Here is a 19,380-nt window from a genome sequence, read left to right on the forward strand (position 1 = left end):
ACCTATGGACATCTCCTCTATGAAATCATCTCTAGGTTATTTACCATAACTAATGCAATGTAAATGATATATGAGTAGTAGTCACCCTGTACTTTTTAGAAAGTAATAAGCACAAAAGTTTCTGTTCAATGTGGTTACCACTTTTCTTTCCTTCCTTCCTTCCTTCCTTCCTTCCTTCCTTCCTTCCTTCCTTCCTTCCTTCCTTCCTTCCTTCCTTCCTTCCTTCCTTCCTTCCTTCCTCTCTTTCTCTCTTTCTCTTTTTTTCATTCTTTCTTTTTTTTGTCAGTTGTGGGGAATGAACTCAGGGCCTGGCCACTGCCCCTAGCTTTTGTGCTCAAGGCTAGTGCTCTAACCACTTTGAGCCAAGCTCTACTTCCAGTTTTCTGATGGTTAATTTGGAGATAAGAGTCTCATGGACTTTCCTGCTGTTTGGCTTTGAATTGTGATTCTCAGATCTCAGCCTCCTGAGTAGCTAGGATTATAGGCGTGAACCACCAGCACCTGGTTCTTTTCTTTTCTTCTTAGTATTTTTAACCCAGCATTGGTTGAATGTATGAATGTGGAACCCATAAATATGGAGAGCTGACTTTATATTATGTCTAAGAACACATTGTGCTAGTTTGTCAGTTCTTTAGATTTGTATTTCTTTTCTTGTCTGCCCAAACAAAAGTTGCTTGTGTTTCAATCTTCTTTGAAAATACTTATATGAAAATACACTAGAGATAACATTTCTTCATTCAGCCTTTCTTTAGTATTCCATGTTGGGTTTTTTGTTGTTGTAGTTTGTTTTGTTTTGGTTTTATTGGTCATGGAACTTGAACGCAGGGTCTGTGCATTGTAGCACGATTGGTGTATGATTGCCCCCATGTCCATGTGCTCAACAATCATAAAGTCAACCAACTATGGAACAAAATAGTTTTAAAAAGAAATTGCTTCTGTACTAAGCATGTACTTTTTTCCTGTCATTCTTAAGCAGTACAGCATTACATGGTATTAGATTAGGAGTTCTATTTAATCTAGAAGTGATCCAAAGCAAACAGGAGGATGTGCCTAGGTTATGTAAGTGCTATACCATTTTATATAAGGATCTTGAATACACTCAGAATTTGATATCCATAGAGATTCCTGCAACAAATCCCCCATAGATACTGAGACATATGTGTACCCAATAGCCTAAATTATTAAAGTTAATTTAAGTTGTTAGCTCTTACTTTTTGAATTTGGCAACTAGACTGAGCCTGGTGATGCAAACCTGTATTCTAGCCTTCAGGAAGCTGAACAGGAGGATTATGAGGTTGAGGCTAGCATAGGCTACGAAGCAAAATCTTGTCTCAAAATACCAAAAATGAAAACTTTGAAGCTAAAAAATTTAAAGTGAAACTAGGAGCTGGTAGCTCTGCCTATAATCGTAAACTCAGAATGCAAAGATATGAGAATTATGGCTCAAAGATATCCCAGGCAGGAAAGTCTATGAGATCCTTATCTCCAGTTAACTATGAAAAAGCCAGAATTGGAGCTGTGACTCAAGTGATAGAGCACTAGCCTTGGTCAAAAATGTCAGAAACTACCCAGGACCTGACTTCAAGTGTGTACGTGCATGTGCACATGCATGCACGTACACACACACACACACACACACAAAGTTATAGTAACACAGGTATTTTTTATTGAATGAAAGCTTCTCTGGAGCTGTTGATCGAATTAATATTTGAGGGACAATGACTTAAAATCATCCATTGAATAGATCAGATTGAAATTATCTATAGGTTTTGTGAAACATGTGACTAACTAATCCATAGACACTTGCAACTTACTGTGGCAGCACAGATGATTGCAACCAAAGATTAGAATGTCAGAGTGCAGAGTTCACAGTAGATATTCAAAGGGTGTGAACTAACTACCAGCCTAGCTTCAGTCCTCAATTTCAACTCTCAGTCAGCTTGTTTCCTAAGGTATGCATACATCAGCACACCAATTTGGGTGAACCTCAGATCTTTTGTGCTCTTATCTCCTCTTTGAAGGAGGTGCTCAGCAGCCACAAATCAAAACCGTTGGCAGCAGTAGTGGTAAGGAAGATAGTCAGGATGGCTAATGGGCCAGCCACATAATATATCCTGGAAATAAGCAAGAATCCACCTGAATTCTCAGATGACTCTTGAATCCCAGAATTTAGCATAGCAATTATTTTGGCATCTTGGGGAAATGCTACTTCTTTCCAAGCAAACACCTGCAAGTTGCCAAAGGCCACACAAGCAAATGAGAGAATACATGTCTTGCTGGGAAAATTCTGCAATCACCAAATTCAGGAAATGTGATACAGTCTTTTACAAGAGGCACTATGTCATCATAGCCACAATGTGTCTTCCGCATAGAGAAATCCAGTTTGTTTCTTGGGAACCATTTGTAGGCTCTTTTAGTGTCTGTTATGTAATATTATCAACATAGTTTTAAGGCCATTAGGATACTCAGTCTCAGTAGTATTTACAAAAGTTCTACATTTAATGGCCAGTCAAGAAATTGAGACTGGTTATTTTGCAAATTCCAGCAAAAGTATGTTTTTCAAATTATATGCACTATGAGATCTTTGGTTCTTTTATATTAATAATAACAATTGCAGGGGCTGGGAAGGTGGCTCAGTGGTAGAGCGCTTGCCTTGCATGCCTGAGGCCCTGGGTTCGATTCCTCAGCACCACATAAGCAAAAAGAAAAAGCCGGAAGTGGCACTGTGGCTCAAGTGGTAGGGTGCTAGCCTTGAGCTGAGGGACAGCGCCCAGGCCCAGAGTTCAGGCCCCACGACCGGACCCAAAAAAAATAAAATAAAAAAATATAACAATTGCCATGATGTGATAATACTGCAGGGGGTAAAGGCTCTAATAATTTTACTGTCGTTTTTGTTCAGTAGTTTAGCTCACACTTTTCAAATTTTTATTTATTTTTGTTATTATAAAGGTAATGCAGGGGCTGGGAAGGTGGCTCAGTGGTAGAGCACTTGCCTTGCGTACATGAGGCCCTGGGTTTGATTCCTCAGCACCACATAAGCAAAAAGAAAAAAAACCGGAAGTGGTGCTATGGCTCAAGTGGTAGCGTGCTAGCCTTGAGCTGAAGAGCTGAGGGACAGCGCCCAGGCCCAGAGTTCAGGCCCCACGACCAGACCCCCCTCCCCCATAAAAAAGGTAATGCAAATAGCAGTTACAGTTACATAAGCCAGGTAATGAGTGCATTTCTTTTTGAGCAATGTCACCTCTTCTCTTGCTCTCTCCAAGTTTTTTCCTTCCAACCCCCCCAATTTGTATAGTTCATTTCAGCATAAGAGTATGGTGAGTACCACTGCTGCATTTGTTCACCTTTTGTTTAGCTCCCATTTTTAAGTAACTGAGCATCTTGTGAAGTTTCTCGAAGACATATTCTTCTGGCCTCTGAATGTCTATGAATCATCACAGTCACTTACTGTTAAGCAAGGAGCCTGGCCCTTTACAGGGGCTCTCCATGTTGCTATATAGCTCAGCAGCATTCCCAATAGGCAAGGATCAAATTTATTTACATATTTTAATTTTAGCCTAATTTCATTCATTTTTTGGCATGTATAGCTTAATACACGTATTCATTTGCTAAGGAAGCAATATTTAAATGCCACAGGTGGGGTGGCTTAAAGAACAGAGATCTTTTTTCTCACAGTTCAAGGTTTGGAGTCTTAAGATCAAGATATTGGCAGACTTGGTTTCTCCTTAGGCCTCTCCCTTTGGCTTGCAGGTGGTTGACTTCTCACTGTCCTTACATAGTCTTTCCTCTAGATTGGGCTCATATCTCTGTCCTTATCTCCTCTTTTTATAAGGACACCAGTTATAGTACACTGAGGCTTACATATGTGACCTAATTTTACCTTAGTGAGTACTACCTTCAAAATAGTCGCCTTCTGATCCACTAGAGGACACAGTTCAGCCCAAAGCAAAACTCATTCCCTGTTTCAGCATTTCTAGAGAATTTCATTGAAATGGCCAAGAATCATCTCAAGCTAAACTCACTATATTTTATCCCTCTGTGGAAGAATATATGGTAGGTACAGTTTTTGGTCTCAAATGATATTAGTTACCTAGTCCATAAAATTAATATATAGAAATATAGAAAAATATAAATATAGAAAGGTTCCTTGTCCCAGAGGATAGTAGGTAGCAGAAGGTATATGCTGGATGACACATCATGTTAGAGTCATCTGACTGGACTCTGCCCAAATATTTTTACCTCTTCAGGACATTATGATGAAATAGAAAATTTGTCATTGATGGCCCCATATGAAAGCTCTATGTTCCTTTTTTCTTTCCCTTTCAAAACTTGATTTCTAAAAAGCATTTGAATCTCTTCAAAAGACTAGGCCCCCAAGTGAATACTAAGAATCAACAATTCTTTCTCTCCCTGGAAGGTTTCTTTTGTACATGGTAGAGTTTAGGCTTTCATTGTAGAACTGTCAGGTCTCCTGACTGGGTGCAAATGGAAGCTTCTTCCAGGTATGAACAGTCCTCAGAGTACATTGCCTGCCCTCTCTTCTCCTCTAGATGAGAAAGTAGCCCATATTTCTATAATTTATGAGGGACTGTGTTGATCCAAATATGAGAGAAACACAGGTGTTGCACTTAAGATACTCAATAATTCATCAGGAAAATAAATGTACAGATACCTAAGCTAAGGCAGAAAGCAAAAACCATAAAAAGAGTGCAGAAGAAATAGGCCATTTCCATGTGTGGAAGAGGAGAGGCTATGGAAGCACTTGAAACTAGTCCTAAAAGGCAGGAGATCTAGAGGTAGATTGTAAGAAGGCTTTGTGGGCTGAGAGCCACATAACCAAGCTCAGTGGTGTAAACATGAATGCGCTTGTGTGTGACTCATGCTGAATAGCACCAAATCTCAGTGACAAGATAATTAACTAGTATTCCAGAACTATGACTGAGGCTCATCAGGCAGCGCCCAGATCCAGGGGGATACCTGGAAGTAGCATCCCTAGCAAGAGAAAGAGCACTTCCCAGACACCTAATTCTCAGTCTCAAGTTCCCTTCAAAGTCTTAGTTTCCATGACACTAGCCAAGGCCATTCTACCCCTAAATGTTAGAAGGATAAATGCCCAATACTAATAAATAAATAAAATAATAATAAGATCCATTAGGTAAATGTTTTGGTAAGTATTTAATCATTGATTTTACCATTTATGTTCTGCCTGTTTGGAACCAATTTATACTCAAAGTTTTCAAAAAGAAGTAGACCTTCAAATGAGCTTGATTAATAAGTCTGGACACAGCCAGATGACACTGGCCCTTGAAAGTGATGCTAGAGTATCCCCACAAGTTTAGGGAACCACCAAAGGCTTTAGAAGGAGAGAGATACTTAAGTAGCAATTTCACAGTATAGCTAGGTGGTCCAGATCCTTGCTGGAAAGATAACTCTGGGTGAAAGGCCATACTTCCCGCCCACCCCCCTACCCCCCACCACCCAAGGGGATGAAGTCACCAAATGGAGTGGCAAGAATAGTAGATTGCATTTTGATCTTTGGTTTACACCTTTGAAAGCCAAAGGTTTCCAGAGTCATTCTTTTACACAGATATGTTTTTAAAACATCATTAAATGTCTGGCTAATAGTCTACCCAGAAAGCATATGAAATATGCTGAGAATCATCTACATCCACGCGTGCTTTCAAGGGAATAAATATGAAACCATAGTGTATCCAATACTGCCAGTGTCAGGACAGGATTCTTGATAGTGAGGTACAGCCAAGGCTTTCACCCTTTAGGAATTTAAGTTGGATGTCTAATGTAAGTGGAGTGGCTTAAATAACAGTAGTTAATGTTCTCTGTTGTGAAGGCTAGATGTTCATACACACACACACACACACACACACACACACACACACACACACACACACACACACAGGTATGTCCTACTGGGATCAAATCAAAGGTGTCACACATGCTTTATCACTGAGCTACATTCTGTGCCCTAAGCATGTTTTTAAAGTGAGCTCCAAAGAAAGCACATAAGGGTGGTTTTCTCAGTTGGTTAGGGTGGCAAGCATCTGAAAACTTTTTCCTTTTAAACAATGTTTAAAAAATTCTGGACTGGCCCAGATGGACACAAATACTTGGAAACATGTGACACCATGGAAAGAAGTCTAATATTTATTTGATGAACTAAGGATAAATCTGTTCTGCTTTTAAACCAGAAGGAAAAAGAAGCAGAAGCCACAAGCTCTGAAAAGATTATTTGGCTCAGTTCAGTTGATAGAGACAGTTGGTAGTGGCTTGAGTAATACAGATTTTAATAAAGAGATAAAATTGAGTTCTTGCTAGATGTAAAGCTCTAAAAGCTTGGGTTAGACACCCTCAGGGAGACTAGGTCAGCAGAATCAGCCAGGACCCTGTTAAACCTGTAGCTCTCAGGGATACTCTGTACTTACTGAGGAGAATCTCCATATGTAAAGCTGGGATTGGTTGATATGATCTATAGTTGTATGTATTCTACATAAAATAGTTCATTTGATGTGTCTATTCTAGAATATATTCTGTCAGATGTAGTTGCTTTTCTAAATTCAATCTGAACTCTCGGCATGCTTTTTTTTTTTTTTAAATTCTTACTCAGTAATCCAAATACTTGCCTTGAGATTTGGTTTATTTGTTCAATCAGCTCATAGTCTCTGGAGACATTTACAAACAATTCATTATTTGTTAATGCACAAGAGGCCTCTGCCCTAGAGTTGAAGACCCTGGATGAACTGCAGAAGTTGACTTCCTGTATTTGCCATTTTCAGACAGAAGCCTAAAATATAATACAATAAAATGCTTAAAGGCTTGGCCCCAACTCAGTCACAAGTCATCCGGGTGGTTGTGTAAGTGAGCCATGTAATTTGTCCTCAAGATAAAAAGTCTAGTTAGTGGGCCATGTTTGGCTTTATGAATATTATTTGTTTCTGTACCAGCATGATTCACTTATAGAAAAATTATTATATTGTTCATCATGATCAATCCTTTTAAGAAGATTTCATTGTAATGGTGCTTTATTTCATGAAAAAGCTCTTTAGGGAAGAGTAATGTAAACTCAGTACCAGGATAAACATACCTGTTTCAGAATATAAACCTCTGTCCATAGAAAAACACCTGATTCTGCTTTTGAAGATGAACTGCCCACATTGTCTGTGGTATTAGCTTGACATACTCTAAATTCTTCACCAAAAGTAGATCATTTTACTTTTGCATTATGCCCCTGCCAACTCTAAGGAGCTGTTTTGAGTGAGTTAGAGGAGGGTGTGTGTGTGTACACACACACACACACACACACACACAGCGTTTTGACTGCCTTGTATCACATGGCATCATTGTATATCCTGATTACCTGGGACTTTGAGTCAGTGCTTCCCATTGTGGCCTTCCAAAATATCCATGGTTGCTTGTACCAGTTCTTGCCACCAAAGCATTCTCCCAACAGGGAAAGCTCTGAAGGGCTATTCTGCCTTCTCCTTTGTGAACAAAACCATTATAATGTAACAAATGGGTATATATTTAATGCATGCATGATATACTGTTTCTTGAATGTGCTATCTCATGCTTAATGGTTTCACATAGGAAATACTGGGTTTTATTGCATCTGAGAGCTGACATATTTTTTTGATGTTAGTGAATGTGAGTGTGAAGAGATTTCCTTGGGTTCTGTGTCTTTGGAAGATAGAGCTATCCCTCCCTTGAGATAGAAACTAAATTAAATAATCCATACCAGCCCACCAAAACAAACAAATAGGGGACAAATGGCCGAACAAAAAATGTTCTATGTATCTGCTAAAGCATTTAAAAGATGTTTCCTATATTTTCTGTTTGCTTTTGTCTTCTATGTTGGCCCTGAGTAGGAGAACATTCATGATATAGCCAGGTGTCAGCCAGCCAACAAGTTTATCATAGGTCAGGAATGGTTAACCAGTGTCAAACTGTCTAAACCCAATTGTGTGTCTAAAAATGGCAGTGTTCTCCATACTCACCTCTATGTGGTAGTTGTCTGTTATTCACAGGCACTCATTAGCAAGTATACTTAGATCAATCAGCAACGGTCCTATTCTTCCAGGCTGGTTCTCTCACTTGAGCCATTATAAATACAGTAGTTCTACTTCTAGTCCTGTCCAGTTAACTGCTACAATATTGTTGTTCATAAATGAGAAGGTACTGGGTATAGGAGAAGAAACCAGGGCATTATAGCCAAGTTTATGTTTGTACATTGATAACATCATCATGAGGTTTTGTTCAGTAAAGTTAATCTTATGTTGGATGAAGAAAGCAATTGGTACTTTAAATATAGATTTGAGTCAGCTTTATTACCATTGTGCTCTGTGGCCAAGAGTGGGTCATTTACATCATTGCTTCTGTGGGGGATGGGTGCTGAACTTGGGGAGGGCAGAGCCTTTGCCAGTCTTACGTTACTACTTACTATATCCAGGTACTACACGGAGTCCTGCATTGCAGGTGTACCTGGTCACCTGTGACAGGAGAAAAGTTAGATTGTACTTGATGAAAATATCTTCCTTTCTCTCCCTGGACTTGTGAATTGTCCTCAGACTTATAACTTGACCTCAGTTTGGGTTGGTGTTGGGGGGATTTATGTTTCATTCTGCATGATGTCTTACAAACTTCCACTATCAAGAATTTCTTTTCTCTCCCTTTGAAAAATTGCTACTTGAGAGATTATTGGAAAAAAGCTTAAGTGATTCTCATTCTGTAGGAGCATTGATGCTGGCTAATCACTGAAGAATAGGCATTTGCTAGTAATTCAAATCACAGTTATTAACCTGATTAACCTGCAGGAGATGAGAAAGATTTGCTGAGCTTCTTAGTCTCAAGATTCTTGCAGATCAATATTAACCATAGGCCAGTTTTTCCTTAGGAAGCGGCAACTGTTATTTCTAAGATACATTTTGGTGGCCAGATGCAGTCAGTGGCTTACATCTGTAGTTCAGCTGTTGGGAAAATTGTGGTTCCAGGCCAGCCTGGGGAAAAAACTAGTGAGATCCTATCTCCACCAACAGGCTGAGCATGGTAGAATGCGTCTATGGCCCTAGCTACTTGGAAGGTCATACACAGGAAGACTGAAGTCCAAGATTCAAGCCCAGCCCTTAAAGCAAAAGTGTGAGACCCTATCTGGAAAATTATTAAAGCACAAAGGGCTGGACATGGCTCAACTGTTAAGAGTTCCTGCCTGGAAAATGCAAGGTCCTAAATTCAAACCCTAGTACTGCAGAAAAAGATATATTTTGAGATCTGAAAGTAAAGTATTTATTTATGTCACATCAGTATCCTTGAAGAGAAGGCCCAGGGTTCCAGGTTGCTTTTTGACAGATAAGCAGACATGGGATCCAAATGTTTAGGAAGGAACCTCATTTCTTATGCTGCTTTCTATTTAAATCATTAGAGTATTTACTGCTTTAAAAAAATAACCAGGGGCTGGGAAGGTGGCTCAGTGGTAGAGCACTTGCCTTGCATGCTTGAGGCCCTGGGTTCGATTCCTCAGCACCACATAAGAAAAAAGCCAGAAGTGGCGCTGTGGCTCAAGTGGTAGAGTGCTAGCCTTGAGCTGAAGAGCTGAGGGACAGCGCCCAGGCCCAGAGTTCAGGCCCCATGACCGGAACCAAAAAAAAAAATAACCGAAGCAAAAGAAACAGAACCAGTAATGAAATCTTTATGAGAAATTGCCACAGTGATTGCTGCATATTTTATAGCAAAACGTTGTAGTGTTCCATATATTGAGAAAGTAGGACCTATTTGGGGTTGGGATGATCAAACCCAGATGCGTTCCTAAAATTATATTTTCAGTGCATTTATGTCTGTTACAAAGTGTGCTACATGCTAAAAATATTTTCCTTTGTAGGCCAAGGGAAATTTCAAACCACATTGAGGGATACATATATCAGATGGTTTTTCTTAAGTGTGTTAAGGGCATCCTGGTTGTTATTAGCCCCAACTTAACAATATGGCATTATTTATGCCAAAAAGCTTCACAATTCAATTCCTCTTTAATTTCAGCAACTTTATTGGCATGAAAATGCATGGAAGGGAGGCCAAAGTCAATACATCAGAATTTAGGGCTAAGACTCCAGGGCAGCAAGTGATAATAGGATTCGGATGCAGATAACTCCTACATCCCTGAGGCCTGTTTCCTGGGACAGGGAAGCTGTCTGCATTGGGCAGCTTCTGTCTTTTTCCAATTGCTTCATCTCGTTTCTCTCGTTCCTCCCTTTTTCCCTCAACCATGTGAGGAGTGCTGTCTCTTTTCATAAGCTATGTAACCAAGCAAGATACTCTCACCCCCACCCTCCACCCCTGCCTTTTTTTCTGTGTGTGCTGGTACTGGTACTGGGGCTTCTGTGCTATTTTTTACATCTCTCTACTTGGTCAGGGCTAACACTCTACCATGTGAGCCACAGCCCCACTTTGGCTTTTTGATGGTTAATTGAAGATAAGTGTTTCATGAATTTTCCTGCCAAGGCTGGCTTTGAATCTCAGATCTCACCCTTCTAATTAGCTAGAGTTACAGGAGTGAGCCACCAGTGCCCAACTACATTTTTTCTTTTCTTTTCCAGGGCTGAGGACCGAACCCAGTTGTGCGCGCCGGGCAGGCGCCCTTCCACTGGGCTAAACCCCTAGCCCCTACATTTCTCTTTTAGAGCCATTTTTGTTTGGATTTATCACAAAAAAATCCACTTCTCTAGAATTCTCACTTTTTTTTCTCCCCAAATTATATTTCCATCACTGACACTGACATTTTGTATTTAAGAGGCATATGCTCAGATTTTTGCATAAATGCTTCAAGAAGCTGCAGATCAATCAATCCAAGAATATAGAAATTGTCTGACTCTAAAGAACTAGACTTTTTAATTTAATCCTTCCGTCTTCCCTGGTATAATAGAGTTCTCCACTTTTCATATTTCAATGTCCAGAAGTTTAGAAAAGACTGTTATTGAGTAGATTCTATGCCCTTCATTATATATAATAGTTATATATGTACATATGTATGTACCTCCTAGTCACATTGAAAAATAAAAATATCTATTTTATTCATTTTTTATTTTAAAATTTTAATGGTCCTGGGGTTTGAACTTAGGGCCATGTGCTTGCTAAACAAGCACTCAACCATTTTAGCCACATCTCCAGCCTTTCATTGCCTTGGTTATTTTTGAGATAGGTTCTTGCTTTATGCCAAGGCTATCCTGGGCGATGATTCTGCTATTTGTGCTTCCCCTTGTCACTGAGGTGACAGGCATGGTCTACTTCATTCAGTCATTGAGTGTCCCCTATAGCTGGGATAACCATAGTGTGTCACAGTACCCAACATTACACTCATTTTATAGATGAGGAAATTGAAGGACAAATATCTCAAATTAGAAATCCATGTTAACTATTACATTGGCTATAAACATTTGTAGCTACTACTAAGATTTCTGATGCCTCTGCATCTAACAGCTGGTACATTCAGAAAACAATACAGAATTATCAAATTTAATTTTATTATATTGTTTGCTTGTTTTGAATAGGTTCTCCCTATATAGTCCAAGGCGGCCTTCAACTTGTAATCCCCTTGCCCTTGTCTCCCTAGTACTTGGGGTTACAGGAATACACTGCACTTGGCTTAATTTTATTATGTTCTTGTAACAATGGTCAGCTTCTTGTTTTGAGTGACATGGGGCTAGAAATGAGATTGTTCATTTTCCTGTATAATAAGACACGAGACAGAGAAGTTGCTTCCTTGTGTCTATCACTTATCACTTGTAGCCTTATCATTTATATCACTTTCCCTTGTAGCGAAGGGAAAGGTGCTTGTGTGTGAGTGTGTCTGCGTGCGCGTGTGTGCGCGCGCGCATGCCAGTACTAGGGCTTGTGCTCAGGGACTGGGTACTCATCCTTAGCTTTTTGCTGAAGGCAGGTGCTCAACTACTTCAGTCACAGATCCTCTTCAAGCTTTTTGGTAGTTAATTGAAGATAAGAGTCTCATGGTATTTTCTGCCTGGCTGGCTTTGAACTCTGATCCTCAGCTCTCAGCCTCTTGAATAGGTAAGATTAAAGGCATGAGCCATTGGTTCCCTGCAAGATGGTTGTTTTTAGTCACTCAATGGGCCACATCTCTGCAGGTTTCATCAGAGGGCATCAGGTCTGTATGACTTAGGTCAGGCTATAATGTCACAATTCAGTCATATTGAGACCTTTGAAAGTTTACCTAGATTCAAATACCAGACAAGCTTTTGTCTCCAATGGGAAAGAAGAAGGGGATTTATATTTGCTGTTCTACTACGTTATGCCTCTTGCTCTGGCTCATTTCATCCTCATCACAGCATTATCTCCATCTCATTGATTCAGAGAGATTGTGTGGCCCAAATGTCCCCAAACAAGGAAATAGAGTGCCTAGGTTGAAGTTCTCAGCAGCATATCTCCCATGACACCAGGGCTCTGTACAAGAACATTCATAGGACACCTGAGGTAACAGCAGCTTATTTACTTATGTGCTTTCCAGTGACCACGAATCTCAGAGAGAGCAAAGCAATGAGAAACACTCATTGCATAGAAAGTATAGCTAAGAGCTGAGAATGTGGCTTACTGATAGAGTGCTTGCCTAGCATGCATGAAGCCCTGGGTTCGATTCCTCAGTACCACATAAACTGAAAAAGCCAGAAGTGGCACTGTGGCTCAAGTGGTAGAGTGCTAGCTTTCAGCAAAAGAAGCCCAGGAACAGTGCCCAGAACTTGAGTTCAAGCCCAGGACTGGCAGAGATAGAGAGGAGAAAGAGAGAGAGAGAGAGAGAGAGAGAGAGAGAGAGAGAGAGAGAGAGAGAGAGAGAGAGAGAGAAAGAGAGAGAGAGAGAGAGATGCTAAAAAGAGCCTATAATATTTACACTATAAATTTAAATCCATAATTATAAAAATAATCAGGTCTAGGAGTATAGCTCAGTGTCAAAGACTAGTATGGGTTTGATCTTTAATGCCATAAAAAACAAGTCAGCAATGACTACAAGAGAGCTTTAATAAAGTCAAACATACCTAATCTTAACATAAATATAAATTAATGGATGATTTTTAAATCTTGACTATTAAGAAGTATTTATGCTAAATCCAATAAAGCTGTAATGTTTTTTGCAGTTCTTTTCCATCTATCATACTGGTAAGCACAAAAGACTGTGTTATGCACAGAATGGCTGGGTTTATCTCTAGTAGAGAGAAGTTATGTTTGGTATCTAAAGAACAATGAGAGTTTGCTGCTTGGCTGATCAATGCTGGATCAAGTTCACATTCCCCAGCTCCCACTCTCCCACCTCCACACGTAGGGGTGGAAGCAGAGCAAAGAGAGGGAGGACAGGACAGGTCTTTTTTTTTCTCAAAGAGATCCAAGCTGGGTCTTTCCAATATGGAAACATCTGGGCCTGGATAACATTAAACATTGATTTTATCCACTGCTGGAGAAAACATCCTATGAAAAGTAAAGAGATTAACAGCCAATTAATTCTGGCCCTTCCCATTGTTTTCTGGGAACACCTCCTTGTATGGAGCTAAATGTTTGGCGAGCAAACATTCTAGAAATGGCTTTCTCTCATATGTTATTTGTATTTGTATTTGGGATAGCTCAAATACACCTCAAAACTATTGCTGATTTTATTTTACTCTGTGTGTGTATGTTTGTGTGTGTGTGTGAGAGAGAGAGACAGACAGATAGAGAGAGACAGACAGAGAGAGACAGAGAGAGAGATTTTACTTCTAAACAAAGAGTATGATACAGACCCATTCCTTTTGTTCAAAAATTGTGTCTTATTTGAGTTTCTTGGAGGGCATAACAGGTAATCTAATATGAGTGAAAGTTTTTAAAAATAAGACACACTGAGGCCACAGACTCTCTCCATACCCCTTCCTTCAAAGTAGTATCTGGCATCAGCATGTCCATGTATACACATTTCTAGACAACACACCCAGTCCATCTTGGAAAGTGACAGGAAGCTACCTAGACATGGTGTTGGCTTTCAAGCCGGTGAAATATCAAGGTATAATATGTTTGTATGTTTAATTAATAACATACGTTTGGGTAAATATTTTTGTCAGACTAATCTTTTTAATAGCATCCATGTATGTGTTTTCCAAAGGATTTTATTTGGTTAGTTAGATGCCCATTGCTCAGAGACATCAGCATGAACTACTTCCTTAATGGACAGTAGCTTTGTATACTGCAGAGTTGTTTTCCATCAGCACATGTAATCTCCTGGTTCTAGCCATCAGACTTTCAAATACAGCCATTAACATGATTAAAACACTGCAAATACCATCTTCATGTTGTTCAGGTCAGCACTAATGCTGACCTGAAATATAAGGTCTTCTGAAGACTAGGATCTGAGATCATCTCACTCACAATTGTATTAACTATGAACCAAGAAAAGACTTTAAAAAGTCAAACTTCTGTTTGTACTCACTTCCTTTCTGAGAAGAGGGATGAAATCTTCATCTACCCTGATTTCAGCCTCAGGGCCTGTGCTAACTCAGCTGGTGCTCTTCCACATAAGCCATGCCTCTGTCCCTGCTGCTTGGTTGTTTTAAAGATGGGATCTTCTGGAGTCTCCTGCCTCATTTGGTTCTACAACTAGATCATTAGATCTCAGCCTCCTGAATACCTAGGATTACAGGCATGAGCCACCAGTGCCTGCTCTTCTACTTACTTTTAAGTCTTTTGTGTGTATACTTAACTCAGACTTCCAATTCTATTAGGAGCATCAGCTTTGGAAGTGAATGCTAATATTAGCCCCTCCTCCCAGCATTGTATCTGCCATCTGCCCAAAGGGAATCTTACTGTTACAGAGTATGGCATATGGTCATCTTGTGTGACTAATCTTCAAATTTAGATATCTCCCAAGCTTGTACATTTTCTTTACAGTAACCTATATGTGTAATGCTGAAGCACTATTAAAATAGGTCAAACCTATGGTTCTCAGTGCTAGCTGCACATTAAAATCATGGGTGGGACCCGCTACCAGAAATGTGACTCTAAGTAGTCATCTTAGTATTGGGTTTCCTCCCTCCTCTTATGAACAGTGATTCTAATAGGCAATCAGGGATAGGACCCACAGATTAACAACTACCTATTTGTAATTTCATGTGTCATCTGTGAAAATTCTTAAAAGTTATAGTGTCCATGAATGTCAAGGTCCCATTAAGAATTGTAGTTATACAAGGGAATATACTCATATCTATTTTCTCAAATGTCTTTCAGTAGACTTCTAAGGTATGAAATTATATTTTGTGTGCTGTGTTTTTCTGGGTTTTATATGATCCACATAATAAACAATATTTTAAAATGATGCTCCACACAAGTGTTCCCTAAGCTCTCTTACCGGCATAGAATGATTGCTAATTTACCAACTAGGAGACTCAAGGGTCAAGCCATGTGAAATCTTAAAGGTACATCTTAAGGACAGACTCTACGAGGCACAAGCAGCACAGCATGTGTGTGTGTGTGTGTGTGTGTGTGTGTGTGTGTGTGTGTGCGTGTGTGTGTGTGTAAGCATTCTGACCAAATGCTCTACAAATCCTGGCTCTTCTTGCTCTTTCTACCAGTTCAAAGGGTCTGTGGTCTCTGATAATATGGTGATGCAGTATTGTTTCTGTTTTAAGTCACTTCCCTGCAGCTTTGAATAATGTTGCATTGCTTCTGAATTCTAATAGAATGTGACAAATATCAACTGTCTTCAGCACATTTATGTTCAGAACTCTACTAGAAAGGAGGTCCAGAGAATCATACCAACTAATGTGGATCCCAATTCCCACAAGCCACAAATGTATTTCTTACACCACTACCTTGTCCCAGTGTCTTCCAGAGGTCAGGGACAGAGTCTCATCTTATTTTGTTCTCACAAAATCTAGGCCTCTGTTTTGCAGTAGGTTATTACCATGTTTGTCAAGTGAACAAACTATCATTATGTCCAATGAACAATCTTCTTCCTAGCATCTAAGATACTTTCCTCTGATTTTTATATCAAAAAAGATATAATATTTGTGCATGTTTTATAATAGGCTTATATGATATTTGTACAGTATTATTTTTATTTTAATAGCTCTTCTCATTGATTTGTGTGTGTGTGTGTGTGTGTGTGTGTGTGTGTGTGTGTGCATGTGTGTGTGTGTATGTGCATGTGTGTACCACCTGGGGCTTGAACTCAGGGCTTAAGAGCTGTCTTTGAGCTTTTTTTTTTTTTTGCTTAAGGCTAACACTCTACCACTTGAGTCACAGCTCCACTTCTGACTTCTTTGGTTAGAGATTAAAAAAAAAAATCTCATGGACTTTCCTGCCCGAGCTGGGTTTGAACAGCCATCCTCAGGTCTCAGTCTCCTGAGTAGCTAAAATTATAGGCATGAGCCACTGGCATCTGGCTGTTTTCATTGAATTTTATTGTTAATCACATGGCCTTAACTTCCACATTTTATTTATAAACGTTAATAGAAATATTAGAATCATGAACGTTTTTCAGATTCCCATTTTCTCTCTTCCAAAATGAAAAAAATTAAAGGTTTTTTAAAAAAAAGAACACACATATAAGATGATACTAAATGAAATGAGCCCCAAGATATGGCCACACGAGGTCTTTCTTTGTTGTTGCTGTTTTTAATGTACTATGTGATTTTTTTTGTTTCCTTTATATGTTCTTCCCCCTATAGTATATCCCCTGTTACAGTACTTGATTTTGGTACCCTGCATCTTGTGTATACATTTATCTAATTTGTGGAGGGGAAGGGGAATAACAAAATCCTGAAACAAGGACACAGGATGATCCATTGCAACAATGATATTCACAAGACACTATGTTGGAAATGAACTTTACAACTTGGTGGGGAAAGGGGGGCAGGGAGCAGTGAGGAAGGTGGAGGAGGGAAGGGATAGTGGGAGAACAATAAAGGAGGGGTAAGAACTCTGGGCCTGAGTGCTATCCTTCAGCTCTCCAGCTCAAGGTTAGTGCTCTACCACTTGAGCCACAGCGCCACTTCCCTACCACTGTTTTCTAGTAGATAAAATATGCAAAGAAATAATATGCAAACTTTTTCTCCCATCACCCTATCCCTTCATGAAGCCCATCAGTGTAATGAGTCTGCTCCCCGGAAGATATTTAGTCATATTCCACACACACAAGACACTCCATGCTTTATAGCTGAAGGTGGGTACAACCAAGTCGTCTTCTGTGTTCTTGAGGGATCAGATCCAAGACTCTGCTATGCAGACAGATGTCTACACTGCATGTGTCCTTATATAAGATGGTGTGGTCCATGCATACAACCTACACATCATCCCTAGATCATTTGGAATGCCCCATAAGATGTAAACACTGTTGAAATAGCTGTCACTATTTAATTTAGGAAGTGCTCACAAGAAAAATGCCTATACAAGTTCACTAGACACAATTTTTTTCCCAAGTATTTTTAATCCTTGAATGTTGAGCCCATGGACAAGACAAAGGGATACAAAAAGGACTGCACTTTGATTTCTCCATGTAACAGTGGCAAGTAGAACAGTTTGCACATGCATCTAGCTTGGCTTCTCTATGGTAATGGCACCATTACATGAACACCTCAGACTTGATAGTAGCAGCATTCCATGAGATTCAACTGTGGGCAATCTTTTTTTAACCCGTGTACTCAATTTGTCTGTAAGAAGTAGATAATTGGCTGTATTAGAGTTGATTTAGGTGAAATCCTGGCAACAGGACTTGCCTCAAGCATGAAACTATATGCTTCTCTCTCTCCCCTTCCACAAACTTATCTTGCCAGAAATCTATTGATGAACCAAGTCGCTTTCTGTGATTGTGTATCTGAAGCACTGTCCAGGTAAAGAACCTGGGGCACTCTGTACTTCTCGAGGCACTGTGAGGAAATTCTTAGATTTGTTCAATATAGCAGAAAGGCAGGAGTGTGAAGAACTGGGTTTTTATTACAGGGTAAAAGGATATATGCTTTAAATCAAGTGTTTTCTTGTGGTAAAAATATTGATAATGAAGAATTTATCATTTTATCATTAATTGCATCTACATTGTTGTGCAATGTCGTGACCATCTATCTCCAGAACTATTTCATCTTCCTAAGCTGCAACTATCCATCAAATACTCCTCTCCCCTCTTGTTCCCCTGTGTCCCTGGCAATCACCATTCCACTTTCTCTGAGTTCTCTAATTGTCATTTCATATGTGTTTTGTGTAACTTCGCATAAAGTCTCCCACATTGTGGCTAGTGTCAGAATTCTTTTTAAGGCTGAATGATATTCCATGGAGTTTGCTACTGTACTTGATCTGCTCATTTATTGGTGGACACAGGATTTGGCTATTTTACATTGTTTCAGTGTACATGGGCATCCAACTACCTCCTGGGGTTCCTACTTTACATCATTTGGCTATGTGGCTACCGTGAAATTGTATCATAAATCTGTGACTACACTGTTCCTAGGAAAATGTTGGCAGTGAAAACCTTCCTCTAGAATTTCTCTGCACTGTCTCAAATACAGCAGGGACAATCTTTAATTTTCCCCACTTGATATGGAAACAGTTATTCTATTTCACACTTCCCATAAGTTATGTTAAATACTTTTTTTAATTTCTTGAAAGTCATCTATATTTGTCCTATTAATTATATGCAGTGTTTCCATCCTTCACAAGTCTTAGGTTGGTGGTGTTTTCTTATTAAGTTGTAGGAGAAGTTTAGAAGGCAGAAAATTACTTTGTCATATATGTTGCAAATATTGTCCCCTAGTTTATTAATTGTGTTTTGATTTTCTGATTGTTTGGTGTTCTATGTGTCTGTCCACTTTTATCAGTCTTATCTTCTGTGGTTTCCTGGTTTTGCATGACATTTAGGCTGTACTCTTTTCAACCTCAGGGTGTAGGCTGGGAGAGCTGGAGGCTGCTCAGAAGTGTGTCTGTGAGGCGGCTAGAGCGTTGGGCGCACATCCTCTTCCCTCTCCCCTCCACACTTCCCTGCAAGGTCTGGGGTCTCCTCTCAGCAGCAATGGCCTTTGGGATCTTGACCTTGTGGCCCAGGCAGGGATGTGAGTATGCAAGGGAGGGGAGGGGGAAGGCAGGGGCTGGAATGCAAACCAAAAGATGAGCTGGAAGTTCTAAATGAAAGATCAGAGAATTCTACATTTTGTGAATAGGGAAGTTCTATTTATACACTTTTATTTTTCCAAGTAACATACCATCATTCCAGAGCCTTCTTATCAGCCCCTCCCCTCTCTCCTCAGTCCACAAGCAGTTCTGGCAGCGCCTTCCCTGGGGAAAGCACATGTTCCCAGGCCCGTCCTGTAGATGCCACCCTTGGGAAGCAAAAGCCAGGCACTTTATTCTTGAAGGTTTATTTGC

Source organism: Dipodomys spectabilis, unplaced genomic scaffold, assembly GCF_019054845.1.
Source record: "Dipodomys spectabilis isolate Male_0828 unplaced genomic scaffold, ASM1905484v1 ptg000295l, whole genome shotgun sequence".
Lineage (NCBI taxonomy): Eukaryota > Metazoa > Chordata > Mammalia > Rodentia > Heteromyidae > Dipodomys > Dipodomys spectabilis.